Source organism: Stegodyphus dumicola, chromosome 2, assembly GCF_044657685.1.
Source record: "Stegodyphus dumicola isolate Sdum_Otavi_A_Nest chromosome 2, ASM4465768v1".
NCBI classification, from domain to species: Eukaryota; Metazoa; Arthropoda; class Arachnida; order Araneae; family Eresidae; genus Stegodyphus; species Stegodyphus dumicola.
In genome coordinates this window covers 73,524,724-73,543,165 of record NC_140769.1, presented here as the reverse complement: position 1 = coordinate 73,543,165, position 18,442 = coordinate 73,524,724, and the positions used below count along the sequence as shown (strand labels likewise).

The 18,442-nt window shown below is 31.5% G+C and overlaps 2 long non-coding RNA genes across 2 annotated transcripts in view; one reads left to right on the top strand and one right to left on the bottom strand.

Annotated features, from left to right (window-relative positions):
- LOC146998474 (uncharacterized) overlaps positions 1-18,442 on the top strand; it is a 56,037-nt gene that overhangs the window by 29,117 nt on the left and 8,478 nt on the right. The window lies entirely within an intron of this gene.
- LOC118182535 (uncharacterized) overlaps positions 1,343-18,442 on the bottom strand; it is a 38,394-nt gene continuing 21,294 nt past the window's right edge. The window contains exons 2-3 of the long non-coding RNA XR_004757080.2: positions 8,973-9,065; positions 1,343-2,112 (exon numbers count right to left, since the gene is read on the bottom strand). This is a non-coding gene — a long non-coding RNA (uncharacterized LOC118182535). The remainder of the gene's footprint in view (positions 2,113-8,972; positions 9,066-18,442) is intronic.

The following is an 18,442-nucleotide window of genomic DNA, read 5'->3' as shown; positions in this document are numbered from 1 at the left end:
ACGCGAGTGCACAAATGCTCAAGGGTGCTGCGCTTTTTCCATGGTTCTGAATGCGGTGTTTTAAAATGATTCTTCTAGATACATTTTGAAATTGAAAATTAAAAACATTTAGTTCATTTTTTTATATATTTAAAACATTTTGCAGCTAATTTAGCACTCCTTCTAACTGTTCACCTGAAGCAAGTACCTCACTAGCTCACCGTTTTACCTGCTTCTGAATCTTATGGCATTTCATTCCGATACTGCAGATGTGTACAATCCCTATATGCATTCAGGAAGTAAAACAGCTCACTTTGATGTGAAAAGAAAATTTGCGGTAATTTAAAAGTGATGCTATTTAGAACTTTATTATGGCCTTCATTAATGATACTTTTACATATTTTTTTTCTTTAACAAGATAGTACATACTTTATATTTCAAAGGTAAACATCAGTAGCTGTAGCACAGATTTGATATAGAATAGTGAGTTGGCACTTGAGATAAGGAGATGTAATTCAACTGATCCCTGAAACGCATGGGACTTAAGGAGAGCATGGCTCTTCGAAATTCGCATATAATTAATTTATTCTTCAAACCCTTATCAAAAATTAGTTTTCTACATATTAGAAAACTTACATTTAACATGAACAGTAAATTCATACGTAACTGTATTTGTAATTAGTGCACTTCTGTCATTCATCCGTAAATGTACCAATTGTAATATACTTGCAATTGTATTAAATATTGGTAACTATGTAATGTACAGTTACAACATACTTGTACAATGTACTGTATTATAAATGTACTTGGAAGTTTTTTGTTTTGTTTCTGTTTTTGTTTTGTATTATGCACAGTAATATTATAAAGTATAGGTGATTGGATAAAGTACTATATACTGTAAGGTAAATTTGCATGTGTGTAATGTATCAGTACTTGAAACAGGCTTTAGTATTTACCTAAGAATGCAAAAAAAGTACTCGTTAAGAAGTAGATTGATAAAACACTGTACTTGCACCTGCTGTATAATGCATTACTTTGTAAAAATACTCGCGAAGAAGTAGATTGATAATATATTGTATTTGTACATGCTGTATAATGCATTTCTGTAATAATATAGTTATGTAATAATATGGTACAAGTTATTGATCTATCAAGTACAGGTAAATGTACAATGTATAGGTATAAAGTAGAGGTATTGGGAGCACACATTAGTTTCATAAGATGTAATCACTTTTGTGTAATGTTTTAATAACTCAGCTATGTTTTAGTACTTATTCAAGAATGTTTTATGTATTTGTATTATGTAATTGCATCACATATTTGCTTTTATATTTTATATTTGTATTATGTACGTTAGGTAAGAGCTTCAGCTTTCTAAAAAGCACAGTGCAATTAATATCTTCAAGGGCCTAAAACTGCTGAGTTGGTAACCAATTCTGTATGAACTATGTAATACTCTGAGGCGGAGGCCAACTCAGCTGATTTCAGGATTTCAGGTAGTTCGACTCGAAATCAAATGCTGCGAACAGGCTGATTGTATGGACACTTTTATGGTTTTCGCTATATGTAGCATAGACAAGAGCCAGCTTCCTATAGAAGGTCTTCCCTTAAGGCATCCCTCTTCTTAGGCAGGTCACCCTCGCGCATTTTGACGTAATCAATGAAACCAAACCTGATCTTACATCAATACTGGCAGCCCAGAGTCACTGCGAAATTATTTTAGTAGCGTAATGATTTCAAGATCTCTTTAAACAACGACGTTTTATCAAAACTTAAAGTGATTAACGTTATAACATTTAAAGGAGAAAAATTAAAAATAATTCAAAGAAAATATAAAGATAATGAGCAGCTGACGTAACGTTCAGTCTACAGCAGAAAATCTGATTTCTTAACCAAACTAACAGTTTATCAGGGCACCCATTTATACAAAGACAAATAGTACTATTTGAATCAGCTAAAAATTAAAAATTGCCCTTAAACTCGAAAGTGCTTCTCTGGAAACATCCAAAATGTTTCCTTGTTAGCTAAAAAATGGTCAAATGTCCCCAAAAAGATAACTGACAGCCCATACTTCTGGTTTCTGCTGAGGCTGATTTCACAATTCCAGCTTCTATTTACTCAGAATTACGAAATCTGCAAATAATAATGACAATTAATAGAAACAAATGCATTATGGGAACTACAATTTAAGGATTACACAAAAATTCACCAAGAACAAAATATAATGTTACAATATAAAAAGCAAGCAAATACAAAATAATCTGAAATACATAGAAACAAAATAAAAAGTACATTTAAATATTTGCATAAATTCCTGAAATATGAAATACATTTAGTTTTTTAGTTTACCTTTTACATATTTTTGTATTTCTCTTGTTGTAAATGACGCCATGTGAAGTTTGCAGTGTCTGTGTGCTAATGTGTTGATGACCTTTACATTTTTTAGAAAGGATTTTGCTTATTTTACGGTATTAAATAATAAAATTTATTTTATGCTTTCAAAGCACACCCACCTATAAAATTTTTCTTTTTAAATTTTTGAACCACATAATACGTCTGCTAGTTTTTTAAATTTGCACCAAGTCTCAAAATAGTTTTCCAATATAATTTTTTAAACAAAGTCTATGAATACGCGAAACTGCGCCAATCAAATCCCTGTAATTCGAGCTTCATTTGCAAATTAAATTAGCCCTTGTTTCGAGCAAATGAATGTGATGGTTTAATTCTCTTCCTTCTAACCTTTATTTTATTGTATAAGAATACTTTTCGCTTAAAAATTTCCCAAGGAAAAAATGCCTCCCTTTGTACAGATGAAGTCTCGAGGTCTTTGCTATAATTTAAAAAAAAAAAATTGTAGCTTTAGCTGAGATTGAATATTTAGTCAAAGATTACGATTTTTTTCTTAAAACATAAATGGAAATAAATGTTTCGTCGAGACTAATAGGCGTTTTAGGAACAGGAAACGTGTGAAGCCACCAATGTTCTCGAAGGATTTCGAATCACAGATCTTTCTGATTTTAGCTGGGTGTGTTAAGTACTTACACCACATGGAGCAAGCGTGAGGTAAATGGGAATGAGATAATGCTTTACAAACCATTTTAGCTACGTGCAGGAAGCGAAGAACTATCTGAGGAAAGATTGATGGAATATTTTACATTCAATGGTAATTTCGGCAGTCTCAACTGAAAAAAAAAAAAAAAAAAAAGTTGGAACTTTTCTTCCATGGATCACACATGGGAACAGTTTCATCTACAAAGTTATAGGCACCAGTTTGGCATATTCATGAAATATTTTTTCGTCATCAGCTCGTTTTAACTGTGATAACGTTAACTGTTAATTACTTATTTCAAAACAAAGACGGAAATGGAGACACTTCAAAATATCTAAATTGACAATACTGAAAACAAGAAAAATGTTATCACAGAGAAGAAAATTGTGTTTAAATTAAAGTATCGAACATGAAGTTGGTGCATATATTCTTCTGTAGAAAATTGTTTGGTGCATATTTTCTAAAAAAAAGGAACCCAAGAGTCGTACAAGAGAAAAATTTGAAATGTTTAGCACATAAATGTAAAAAAAAAAAAAAAAAAAAAAAAATGTACGAAGTTAGAGTATTTCTGATTCGCTTTTATTTAAAAACATAAGGTAAGTAAGCAGTTTATAAATAACCCTTCAGGTTAATATAATCTTTGAAATTCTTACAAATTATATAATCAGTTATTGAGCAGCCTGAGTATATATATATATATTGCAATTATCACGTCGTTTTTTATTCTTCGTAGACAAATTAAAACAAAACATGCTGAGAATTTATGTGTTTCTAACTTTTTCCCTTTGACATAAACAACATAAAAAAGATAGTAGATTATCTGATATATTCTTTAAGACAATATTAAATTTATTTTTTACCAGAATGTAGATTTGTTCTAAGTATTTTGCAAATAATAGGTAACGTTTAATTACTAATAAAAATAATTATGCGATACATAGAGATTAGCCCTTGCGTGCTTTATCACAATCCAAATAACTCAACTTGCTCTTGGCTTTAAACTCATAATAAACAATGTAAATTCAGTCAAAGACTTTATAACGCTCGTATACTTTGGAAGCATAAACTAACTAGACGTTAGGAGATTGTGTAGTGAATTATCCTATGTCTTAAGTATGACTAAGTCCGGAGAAGAGTGTAAATAACCCTTTATTAACTCAAATTAACGTTCACTAGTGGGATCAACTCGTGTTAAGTTAAGTGAGAAGCCAACGCTTCTCACTTAACTTAAAAAGGTAACAAATAACTTAAAAATTAAATGGAGTTAAGTTTAGCCTAACGGCTTCTCAGGCTACTTAGCATGCAGGCTGGCCTTGATTTGTAAAAGTCGGCATAAACAAGCCTAACAGCAAGAAGCGCTCAATGCCCAACGCTGACAGCTAGTAAATCAAATATAGCAACGTGGCAGGCAAGTAGAACACGCTGCAAATTCACCTTCCAGAACCATTCCTTAAATACTTACTTCTTTCTATCCCATCTGAATACTCGCAAGCTAACTCATTTACATTTTAGCAAGAAGGCGTGAGCTGAAAGCAAGAGAGATAGAAAAGATTGCTTCAGAATACAATTAATTGTTAAGTAAATTGTTTTTTTTTTTTTTTTTTTTTTTTTTTTTTTTTTGGTTTGGTTTACTTAATTATGGCAAAGCACACTAGGGCTATCTGCCTAAAGGGAAGGGATGCCTTCATGGAGGACTTTCTAAGGAAAACTGGCTCGTATACATGTTACACATGGGGAAAACCACGAAAACGCCCATGCAGCCAGCCCGTTCGCGGGATTCGAACCTCGGACCGAACTACCAGTGTTCAGCGACTTTACCCCTCGGCCGCTGGTGGGCTCCGTTAAGTAAATTGAATAAATCCCAACAACCTTCCACTAACATTTTGATATGTGTAATGTATTTTTTATGCGTTATATTTCAACGTGCTTTCCACTAAGAACAATGTATAATACATGTTTCCGACGAATTGAATTTTGCTGAAATAAAGTTCAACAAAGGAAAAATAAATCCTTACTTTGATTAAAATAAATACTCATTTGGCCTGCAAAAGATAATACAACCCACTCTGTAAATATCGGGATAGGATGTGCTTACAGCTATTCTGGATTATTTGTAGTTTCAATCCTTTACTCCTTTTATATGTTCTACTACCACACATCGGAATGAGCATTAATAAAAGGTAATGCGATAGTCTCCAGTTAGTTGCTTAATGTCTGCAGTTTGAGAGCAGGAAGCTGAAACAAACTGTACTAAAACACCGTTTAATAGTATTCAAAAAGGATATGTGAGAAAGACATATAATCTTTTAAATGATAAAGATTGTAAGTCTAAGAATGCAATATGCATATTTTATCTGGAGACTGAATGGTGCTGCTGTCACTAACTGTCGCACTGTTGTTTAGGGCATACGAATACAAATGTATAGAATTATTAGATACGTTGGATATTTTCATTTAGTCAAAAGGATTGTATACAATTTTTAGAGACAGCGAGGGATAATTTTGCTTCATTTTAGAAATTGAAATGTATTGATAGTTTAGGGACAGAGATTTCTGCATAGAAAGTTTTCATAGGAAAATGAAACGTTATTTTCGCAATTGCAATAAATTGTTAACAAAAAGGCGGATAAATAATCAGAAAAATTAGATTTATTTTCGGAGAAAAGACAGCATTGATTGCCCTTGAATTGATGCATTTGCAAAAAGATAATTGCTTTGTTGTCGTTATTCTAGAAATGATCCCTTATGAAATTTACAGATTTAGTTATGAATTTTGGCTTTGGAAGCTTCTTAAAAATTTTGCTTTTGTGAAGGTAACGCAGAATGATAAATTTAAAGTTATAATGCCAAGCGGATATGCTAAATGCAGTTGATTGTTCATAATTCTTATTTTCTAACTTTTAACTATTTCAAATAATTTGAAACTTTATTAACTGAAATATGATGCGACATTTTTCTTTACAATCAAAGTAAATTTCATAATCCTTCAGATTTATTTAAAATTCTTTATTAGCATAATAAACTAAAAAAATTAAAGAAAAATGGATTAAATTATTCAAGATGATTCAACTATGTCGAGATTTTGGAAATCTCTCTTTTCGTATATATTTTCATTCATTTGCTTATTACTCAAATAAAATAAATAAATAAAATGAAATTATCCCCCTAATCCGGACTAACGTTTTAATCGGTTGATTGGATCATTGTTAAAATCCATTTTAATAAGTTTATATCCATTTAAGTCGCAATTTTATGAAAAGAATTTGCCTCTAAAACCGCAAAAGCAGAGAATCGAGTTCTCTATGCTTTAAGTAAAGGTATCTTTGATTAAACATTCTAGCATTTATCATTTACATTTTATAGATTGCGTGGATGCTTATTAATGTACAATTTGTTAATAAAAACTGAACAACTTTTAATACCACAAACGAAATTTTAAAAGTAATTTTCTTTTACAGGGAAGAAGTGTTACCACATAATATAATTTTCAGTGTCTTAGCTTTTAAATTAATTGAGTAATAGGTATTAATGAAAGGAAATAAAAATGGTTTTCTTTGCGACCTTCCAAAAAAAGAGGGGGGTGGGGCGAAAAAGACTTAAAATTTAAAAACCATAGGTATGTAAAATTTTATTTTCATTTGTTTCTAAAATTTTCCTTACTGGTGAGTTAAATTTTTATTTAGCATTTTGAATTACTGTTTGAAATTACTTTGAATAATTTCGATAAACTTGAACTTGAAAGATGGTGGTTCAATTTAAAATTTTGTACTCATGCCGGTAAATTACTAAAAATACTTTTTTATTCTCGATCAGCGGTTAATATTCAAAAATTTTAATTGCTTAGTTTAAATAAAAAAAAATAAATGATAAATTAAAATTTTGTAACAATATGAAAGTAAAATAAAAATAAGTTAAAAATTTAAAACAGAAGACAAGTTGGTACATAATGTTTCTGAAAGCTGAGGGACTAATTTATTGAAAATTTTAAATTGTAACAGAACTTATCAAAAGGACCTTAGGAAGATGTTCCATTAACTGTTTTTAAATTTATTCCTTCTGATCCTTATTTTTTATCAAAATCTTTTTTCTCGTTTCTATTCAACTAGAACTTGTAATTCAAGTGGTGCCACCTATTGACATATTTTGTAACTTTTCTTATGCTAAGAATGCCAGATGGTATTAAATTGTTGATATAAAATTAGATAAAATGTCAGTAGATGGCACCACCGTCCTTTGTATCACCATTTGATGTTTTTCATCTGCTAAACTTCAATACGTTTCCACCAAATATATCGCGTCACCATATTATTGCATCTATGCTGAAATGCTAACAGATGCGCATAAGTAACAATAATAAAAGAACATTTCATTGGTCTTGTTTTACTTTCCTTCTCAAAATAACAAACTATAAATTGGATGTATAACCATAAAGAAAATGAATTAAAGGAAATTTACTCCCTTTTTTTATCTAATTACAAATAGTTATTATTTAAAATTATGGAGTTATTGAAAAAGCAAATTTTAAGTGACGTTTCTGGAATAAACGAAGACTTTGAAAAGGAAAGCTGGTAAACATTAAATATTATAAGTAAATATTTAAAAAAAAAAAAAGAAAGGCATTTAAATTTGTAATTTTTTAAATGTGTACTTGGTTTAAAATGCGTACTTGGATTATGCAACAATGATAACTGTATTTATCGATTAGTAATGTTTCTTACACGTTAAAGAAGCTCAGATTAACAAAGTTTAACTGATAATTTTAACAGCAATCGCTGTATTTGCGATATACTATCGAGCATTTTGTTAATGCAGTAAAATCTATTGTAATAGGCACTTAGTTAACTAACAATATCAAAATAATGGCATATCTGAAGATGTAAATTTAAAATTGAAATTTAGATCTATGAGATAAAAAGTGTGGAATGTGTATAACAATCTGAAAATTTTAATGCGAAAAACATTTTTGCTATGTTCTTGCCGTCCAAAGCAACAAGCCTTATCTAACCAATGAATTATTCAGAATGTAAGGATGATCTACAGAAGTGGTGCCCAAACTTTGGCCTATCACGAGCACATTTTGATCAACATTTCTATTAAACATATTTCCAATCTTTTGGGATACATCTGAAATATTAATTTCGGCAAATGGGTTTGAGATGAATAATAGTATTGGTTGAACTTTATGGAAATCAGTGAAGCGGAGTTCAAAATTATTTTTCAGTGCATTTAGGTTTTCCGAGTACTTCTCTGTTTCAATTGCCTTGTGGTTATTAATATGGTTTGATAAATTCTGAAAATGGGTGAAATTGTTTTCTTTCATCTTATTTATCCACAAATTTAACTTTATCTGAAAAGCAGTTACAGTCCCAGTCAATTGAAAAAGGGTTTTTTTTTTTTCTTTTCCCTGGAGATCTTCATTCAGTTTGTTCAGTTTAGCTGCTATATCCGTGAGAAAATATAGATCGGATAACCAATTATTATCGTCCAATTCTTTATAACTTTTGTTTCCGGATTCAAAAAACTGCTTCTTTGGCGAGAGAAGTTTTACAAATCGTTCAAGTACTTTCCTGTTGAGCCATCTAACATCGGAATGAAGCGATATGATTCCATGTTCATCAGTCAGCAATCAATTATTTTATAACGTCTTGCAAGATATCTCTTATGACTATAAATGCTTACCATATTTTAACAACTAAGAAATATAAATGAATGGTTATTTTTAAAATATTTTTTAAATTTTTTCATAGTACCTAATCGAGCTGGCGAGCACATACAAAACGATCGGCGAGCACAAGGTTGGGCCCCGCTGATCTACAGATGCATTTTTCTGCGTCGGCGTTTGACCTTTGAAGGCAATGACTATGGCTTTCAGAAATAGTTCACATTGAAAGGCAACATATTTACGTTTCTCTTGTTTAAAAAATTGAAAAGATTAATAACTTACAATGCTGTTGGCTTAAATGGTGACCTGTGATCGTTTCCTCTAAATGACAACTCGAGTGGGCGCCCGTGTTTGACATCTTGGATTTAGTTGCATCTGCAAAGAGGTTTAGTGTTAATGAAGACGAGATGCAAGCTTAGAGATACGTATTCTATCGTTTTCCACAAAAGTCAAATTTCAATTTAAAGAATAGAAAATTATTAATTAGAGCTAAATCTGGACCACAAGGAGGATATAGTGGCTGATACTCCTTCTTCTGTCACGTTCTGGGAAAATATATGCAGCTCTTTCTGGCGATTGATTATCATTGGGAATAATTCATTTAGGTATTAGAGTTTGTATCATTAGGGTTTCATTAGGGTTTGTACAGTAGGGAAGTAATAATACGATAGCTGTAGGCGTGCACTTACTGAATGAATGCATAAGCGCACAATTTCCCCCATTTTAAGACAGGCATTTAGAAGTGAATTGTAGATAATGTGAAAAATACTCCTGGTGTGAAAATAGATATGTATTTGCATGAAAGAATACAGAATGGCTCCTTCTTTTGTGGATTATTACGTGGAATAATCAACGTTAACCACAGCAGGGAGGTCAAGCTCTTTGACGTTTCTCGTTTTCAGTTACTGAAAGAAGTTGAAGCACACGTGTCTACTCATACGACATGTGCATGCAGAATGCGCAAAACAGTTGTTTTAAATATATTGAATCTTGCTACTGTCTCCTTGACTTTCTTCTATCTCAATAGTTATTCCTAGACGCTATAAGGTATTTCTCCCATCTTCTTGGCATGCCTTCGTGGTGTGGTGGTCTGCATGCTGGGCGCGCATTCCAGAGGTCCGCGGTTCGATTCCCGGCGAAAGCATTGCATATTTTTCATCTTTCCTTCTTCAAAAAAAAAAAAAAAATCCTAATGTCACTAGAACGTAAGTCGTGTTATCTGAGACGAATGACTATACATATGATCCAAACATTGTTTAATTTATTTGGGACTAAGTCGTGTTTAGTCGGTCCACCAGTGGGCGAGCGGTAAAATCACTGCACACTGATAGTTCCGACGATTTCAGGCGAACGGGCTGGCTGCATGGTCGTTTTCGTGGTTTTTGCCATGCGTAGCTTGTATATGAGCCAGTTTCCCTTAGAACATCCTCCAAGAAGGCACCCCTTCCCTTAGACAGATAGTCCTAGTGTGCTTTACTATAATCAACTAAGAAAGAAAACCTTCTTTAATGAGAAATTTTATCACAGAACGATACTCAATTTTAAAATTTGACACTGCATTTTTACCCCAAATTGGTCAAACGCCATTTCACATAAGGAGGCACATATATCGCTTTGCCTCAGGTAAAAGTATTTAAGCTTATGCTTAGTTAAAATCTGCCGGTTAAAAGATGTAAGATGAAAGCGTGTGCCATCAGGAAAAAGAATCTGGTTAGCAAATTCCATTCTATCTTTTGTCTGTTCAAGCGACCTTCTTGCATTCAACAGCCGGTGAATTTCTACCCATTCTGAGGTACCCTTTCGAGACCATTTCTATCCATTCGAGACCTTCCTTTATATCTGTTTCAACCTGAGGTATCCAGATCTCCTCCTAATATCTTAATCAAAATACAGCTTGAGCCCATCAGCGGCCGAGCGGTAAAATCGCTGAACACTGGTAGTTCGGTCCGAGGTTCGAATCCCGCGAACGGGCTGGCTGCATGGTCGTTTTCGTGGTTTTCGCCATGTGTAACTTGTATACGAGCCAGTTTCCCTTAGAAAGTCCTCCACGAAGTCATCCCTCCTCTTAGGCAGATAGCCCTCGAGGCTTTGCCATAATCACACACACACAAAATACAGCTTACGAATGTTATTGAAAGAAAAAATAACTTTCACAGAAACGTTGTCAGCTGCGAAAATAAAGGTTGGTTAATTCAATTCGACAAAAAGCAATAAATGAAATATTTTATTATTAACATGAAAAGTAATGAATCGGAACAGAGATGAAACGACATATATATATACAAAACACATATGCATGAGGAATGTATAAATGGCGTTTCACTGTAATTTTCAGTGACCAAGAACTGTAACCATTAAACGTATATAATCAACGATACCTTAAAATTTATTGATTTAGTGTGCCAATGGTAAAAGCATATTATGTTGAATAAAATTATCGTTGTTATTATGTAAAATTTGTATGGTGTATGTGTTTATCTCACGCGCGTTTATCCCTGTAACCTACGTAGGCAATAATATGAAAGCGTATGAATAGACATAACAAAAGGTACTGGAATATTTTAGAAACTTAGGCAAAGACACTGAACAAAGAAAATTAGAAAACAATAACATTTCATTCACTTTAAAAAAATTAAAATGTATTGATAGATTTTAAACAAAGAACATTTAAAATCATATTTACTGGGAAATAAAACATTATTATTGTAATTGCAATAAAAGTCTTTTGGAAAAAATGCAAATAAACAATAAGGAAAAGTGTATTCGAATTAAAAAAAAAGAAAAGGAAATCACCTATGCTCATGAAGTAACGCAACTGAAAAGCATAATTGCTTTGCTGCCATTGGTCAAGAAGTGATCACATGTCGGATTTACATTATTTATTGATTTATTCTTAATTGTGTTACTGCGCATCGAAAATGAAATTGTCAGATGTCACGAACTACTCCGATAAGTGATCGCAGTACAAAATCATAACTTTTCTTTAATCAAAGAGAAACACTTTAAGAAGCCGGACTTATCAGTTATTGCCTATTTGCCTAACCTGTGCACATTTTGCGATATTTTATTGAAGAGGCAATGCAAAAATAATTTTCGGTTATTTTAGTCAAACCTGTGAAATGTTGAATATCGAAATCAAAGATGTTGAGAAATTAGGAATTATGTTAAACGTTTAGACAAGGACATTCTCAACAGCTTATTGGACATCTCAATAGGCAGAAATAAAGTAAAAAATGTACAAAGATCGAAGAGTTAAAGAGAATTAAAGAATCTTTTACTTCTTTAATCTGAAAATTCAACCGTTTCTGATTTGACTTGAAGAATTGAAATGGTTAAACACTGAAGATAGAAATCAAAGGTAAATGATTAATTGTAAATTCAGTTAAACCTGCGGGGACAAGTTCGTTCTTAACAGCCCATTGGACACCTGGATAGGGCAAAACCAAATATACAACCACAAGGATTGAACAAATAAAGATATATGGAGATGAAAATGATCAGGAATTATAAAAATAAAGTCATACATCAGAAAATGAAGTCATTATACAGACTTGTGATATTCCTGTTTTATATAAGTGGAATATTTAATATGAAAGCTACCTCTAATGGTCAGAAACTAATTTACATTTTCAAATGCCTACTGCAGGGGATAATTTTATGCTTTTTTAATTTAGCCCATATTATATTTGTAATAGTTATTTCTTGGGACAGAAGTCTAGTGTGGAAAACAATTCAGGTATCCATGTTTATCGTTACAGTTGTGCATAGAGTTATGCTGACCATCAAAATAAATAATATGAAAAAATTAATGAACAGCTTATCGGAATTAAAGTGCAAACTCGGCAAGAGAATCCTGTACTGTATATATATCTGGATTATTTTAATCATGCTGATGCAGATTACTGTAATTATTTGTTTACTGCCTGCTTTGGATCCTTTAGAAGAAACTTTGTGCAATATATTCAAGTTACCCAAAAGAAACATATTGGTAACACTAATAAAACTACTGTTATTGATTGCAATGAACCTTTACTCTTACTTGCCAATTCATACATTTGGTATATTCTACGGCTTAGGTTGTTACCAACTGAAAGAAGAAATACGAAACTTGGCGACATCTATTAGAGAACGGAAGATAATTGTTAACGAATCGACAATGAAATGTTACAATTCACTGAGGGTATTAGCGAAACAAATTGACAGACAGCTGTCTTTCAATGCTTTTCTGGTAATACTTTACAATTCCGGTACAATGTTTTTCCAGCTAACAACAGGATTCTATGATAAAAATCAATTAAATGTTGTGTTTTCGTTGCAATTCATATCAAGCTTTATATCCTTTCTTATCATTACCATATGTGGGTCACTTGTCTACGAATCCTCTCTTGATGTCCACTGTGCAGCGCAAAGTGTTGTGCAGGGAAACGATTGGTCCTGTGGAGTCTTGCAGAGATTTCGTGAAAGCATAGGAAGTGAAATTTTCTTAACAGTGTGGAAAATTGTTCCCGTTAAAAGAAGTTTTATTCTGGCAACCACAGGAACAATCTTTACATATGTTATGCTTCTTTACAGTTTGGCACATGTAGATTCAGGGAAAAAGGAAGCTATTTGCGAATAATAAGGAAATTCTGAATCAACATTCTAATGATGCTTTATATTACATCTTTAAAATAAAAACAAAATCTTATATGTTTATATATATATATCTATATATTAATAATAATTCAATCTATTTATTAATAATAAATACACTTTTATGGATTAATATTTAAATTTAATATACAATTGGTTTGTTTATATTCACTCATAAATCAATGCAATGCAACAATTTCATATCATATGCATTGTAAACAGCCTAATGTTTTGAACATATGATGTGCTCCAGAACTGCAAAACTGTAGTTTGCAGAGTTTACTATTATAGCATTTCAACCTGCGTTTCATTAAATTATGTTTGCTTATGGGTAGAATTTTCTGCATAGTTAAAAGTTTGTTTTGATCCAGTGAAATTTACAGAAATGGTGACGAAAGCTCAGCTAAAAATAACAGCGATTTAATCTAAATGGCCAATATTAATCGTTGCATTTTTCCAAAAATATTTTGATTGGAAATTACCTATAGTGCTTTGCTACGATCCTTAGAAAAATCTGCGGTCGTTTGTTTACCTTGGAGAAATTTAACCGCGGCCACAGAAAGTTTGGTTTCAGAAATCTTCAGTAAAACAATGCTGATGTTTTTCAATGAGAAAGGATAATTCACAAAAAAATTGTTTCTAAATAACAGATAATTAACTTCATACTTTATAAAGACACAGTGGATAGACTTCTGAAGAGAATTCAGAGTTTAGAACAAATTTTCTGCGATATATTCAAAGTGCTCGCAATCAAAGGAAAGGAAAAAAAAATTAATAAAACTGTTCTTCGTCACTGAACTCGTACTATTTACCAATTCACACGTTCTCTGTATTCAGTGGTTTCTTTGAAATACTGGTCCCTCTCAAAAGTGATGGTCTTGGAGAATTGCCACCGTGAGCGTTTTAATTACATATATGTATCTTTGCTCTTTTATTCTTGAATCTATCTACATATAATTCAGAAGTCAAACATAAAAAATCAGCGTTATATTTTCAAATTTTCACCTGTGAAAATTTAAAAATATAACGCTGATTTTTGTTTTTTGACTTCTGAATTAGTATTTGTTTGCGCGTTATTGTGTCTTAATCTGTATATAGTTAATAACATTGAAATTTGAAGTAAATGAAGAAATTGAAGTAAACGATATGTGCTATAAGCAAAAATATAGAAATAAACTAATTCATATGCACCATTTTGATCTAAAGTAAAGTATTATTCATTTGCTTCATATTTTGATAGTTATTTTACTGTTGTTTAACATAAATTTGTTTCTAACAATGTAAAAATTTTGCAAGTAGTTTAAATACCTTATTATAGTGGATCATTATGATCTAAATTAAAGTTTATGTACACACACACATACACACACACACATATATATATATAACAATTCAAATATATATATAAGGGGCGAAAAATCAACTTTGAATTGTTCTACTTAATTTGTCAACCGGCCTCTTAAGACAAATTGAAAATGACGTCAAATATCACAAATTTTGAAATTAAATATCTCGTCACTTTTCTTCGCACGGGAGCCAAACTTCTTGCATTTTAATTTTTACAAGAACTAGGCCAAGACAAGGATTAATCAGAACTTTTGTAGACACCGTATACGCAGATATTTAATCTATTTTGTTATATAGCATATATTCAAGCATGTAGATAGCTGAAAATAATGAATAATATGACTCCTCAATTTCTATTTAATGTTTTCAGTACATTATATTTTATTCCATCTATTATATTTTATTCAGTTTGCGTTTATATTTTTGTTTAAATATCTAATATTCCTCAATAAAAAAATTTTCTTGTTGTGATGTTTGAGCACTGATGTTCTGCACGTTCCACATTTTACATTATACTCTTTCAAAATATTCTTAGAATGAGTTTTGATCTGATATGTTAAATACTTTAATAATCACATAATTAGTTATTATTTAACTTTATCTGATCTTTTAACAATCTCATATCAGATTTCTGTATACTTTATGGGAATGATTAAAATTCTTTCCAAATTTTCCGTACCTTTATATCATTTGCTATACAGACTTAATATTTTTAGTTAGTTCTAATTTATTAACATTAAGCTGAAAAGCGAAGTTTCAATAATCAAATAAAACGAAATAAAACGAACTGCTGTGAAACAGTATTTTGAAAGGTAATTCAGACTGTCAAAAACTACCAGGATTCTTCTCTCAGGTATGCATACTATTGATTGTTTGAGCTTACTCATCTATTAGATTACAGGTATTCTCAGCAGTGTATGACAATTTCACATATAAAAAAAATCCCACCTTTCTGGTTTGAATTGATTTGGCTTATTTGATTATGACTTATTTGGATTATTTGATTATGACAAAGCTGTCTAACTAAGGGAAGGGATGCCTTAGTAACCCGAATTTTTGAAATATATATATATATATGAAGAAATGGTTCGGCTATAAAATCACTTGATATGTCGAAGGCACTAGCGAAAGAATAACAGTTAAGTGTTTAGTACTGCGTACCCAAGGTACAATGATTCTGAGTGAACATCCTTTTTTTCTAGTGTATGTAGGTTGATTGAAAATTTTGAGATTGTTTTAAAATCAGATGAGAGACTGTGTGAGCCCTGCATTTTTCTTCTTTAAATTTGAATCTTTTTGATTGAATTAAAAGTTTTACAAAGTTTCATAAATTATCGGAATACATGAAATTAATTTCTTGGTGAAGACTTCGACAAATGAGCAACTGAAAAATGCTACGCACTATGGATGTAGGTTTTTTTGCATTCTCACTTGAAAGGAATCTTTTCCCTCTTAAGTTCCTTTTTAGTGTTGAAAATACCCAGAAATGTCACTGAGTCCAGGTTATGTGTATAGTATTATAGTGTAGATATATCCATTCTAGACAATGTACTGCTCAAAGTACAGAGGAAAAAGGAGCTAGGCATAGACCTAGAAGAAAAGTACTGTTTCTTGAAAAAAATCTCTTTTTCTTCTTCATGGTTCGAGGAAAACGATTTTCAAAATATTTATATAAGAATTACTGCTCACTATCTGCCTACTCGTATGCAGTGCTAATATCTGTAACCGCAATGGATAATCTGATAGAACATGATTTTTGAGTTCTTCCGGTGTTACAAAGAGTATGTGGCTCTTTGGCTCTTTAAGTGCGGCTCTGGTACAAATATTCACGGAAGGCGCAACAATATTTTCATTTAAAAAAAACTTGGTAAGAAAAAAATTACATCTTATTTTGATAAATTAAAATTCTTCTATTAAATGGAGAACATGTATAATTTTTTGTTTGAGTTAAAAGATAGATAGGCAATTAAAATTTTATATTGTTGTAAAAATACTTAACGAAAATCGAGTTTAATTTTATTAGTTTTCGTAAACTTAAACATAAACTATGTACAAGCTACCGGCATGCGCGTGCATGCTTTTTATAAAGTAGTGAATGTACAAATTGGCATCACAGAGCAATAGTTGCAGTGTGAACAGTATTGTCTTATCTAGTACACTGTCTGCCGTTGTCCTGTCTTATTAAAAAGTTGTTGTATTTTTTAATCTAGCTGCATATCTTACAGGTATTTTTATACGATTTTATTACACCTGCTATGTATGCTTGTGGTTCCGGTACAAAATTTGTAATCGATTTTTCGATAACTTCTATTTGTCCAAATGTTGCAAGTTTTCTTCCATTTTTGGTCATATTAAAAGTTTTGCTATTCTGATGATGGAAAAAATTATTTTTTTCTTTTTAGTGCAATTACATATATTAATAAAATTATATTATTTAAAAAGATTTTTTAAATTTTTATTTTCATCAACTTAATAATCATAATAATTTTGTACTTAGAAAAAAATATATTTGGAATATTTTTATAGGCACCCCGATTAACATGGTTACCAAAAAAAAAAAAAAAAAAAAAAAAAAAAAAAAAGCAAAGAAAAACGGAAGATGAAAACCGCGAATTTAGAGTTGAGTGGACCGAGAATTTTGCGTTTATTCAAAACTTGAATGGACTTCCGACATGTCTTATTTGTAAGGAGAAATTCGCGCATTACAAGAAGTCAAATTTAGAGAGACACTTTACAAGAAAGCACGCGTCATTTAGCACTAAATATCCTACCAGTGATGCAAAGGAAGACAGCAGTTGAGGAATTTCAGAAGAGTTGTCAACTTCTGTGTTTAATAACTGGATGCAAACTTCCAGCAATATTAATATGGAAAGTTTTGTTTGTAGCCAAGAGATTGCTAAGAGAGGAAAACCGCACAAAGACGGCGAATACATAAAAAATTGTTTTATAAATGCATCCGAAGAGCTATTTCGGGATTTTAAGAACAAAGCAGGTATTCTGAAAAGAATTAAAGAGTTACCATTGTTTGCCAAAACCATTAAAGATAGAACAATTAAAATGTGTTCGAATATAACCACCCAACATATCGAAGATCTGAAATTGGTTTCGGCTTTATCAATAGCAGTTGACGAGTCTTGTGACATAAATGATACAGCACAAGTTTCACTTTTTGTAAGATTTATGTCTCATTCAGGCCCTAAAGAAGAACTTTTAAGGATAATTGCCACTCAAAAATCAGACGAGTGGAGAAGATATCGCCAATGCTGTAATTGAGTGTTATGGATAAACATCACATTCCGCTCGATAAAATTGTGTCGATTTCAATAGATGGGGCCAAAAGTATGAACGGCGTAAGAAAAGGAGTTGTTGATATTTTGAAAGAAAAAATTAATCACGAGATACTTGTTTACCATCGTATCATTCACCAAGAAGCGCTTTATGCACAAATATTTCCGGAAGAAATTTGTGAATTAATTGAAATTTGTGAATTTTGGAATTAGTCATTACCATTATCAACTCCATTTTAGCTAAAGCTCTTAATAATCGTCTTAATAATCTCTCCATTTCAAATTTTTATTTGAAATGGAGAGTGAGTACTCTGATCTTCTGCTTCATAGCAAGGTACTTTGGTTATTAAGAGGAAACGTTTTTAAACGTTTCGTGTCCATTTTTTCCGGAAGTTAAGACATTTCTCCTGGAGAATGGCGTTCACTATCTAGAACTAACAGACGATCAGTGGATCCAAAACTTTTATTTCATGGTAGACGTTACGT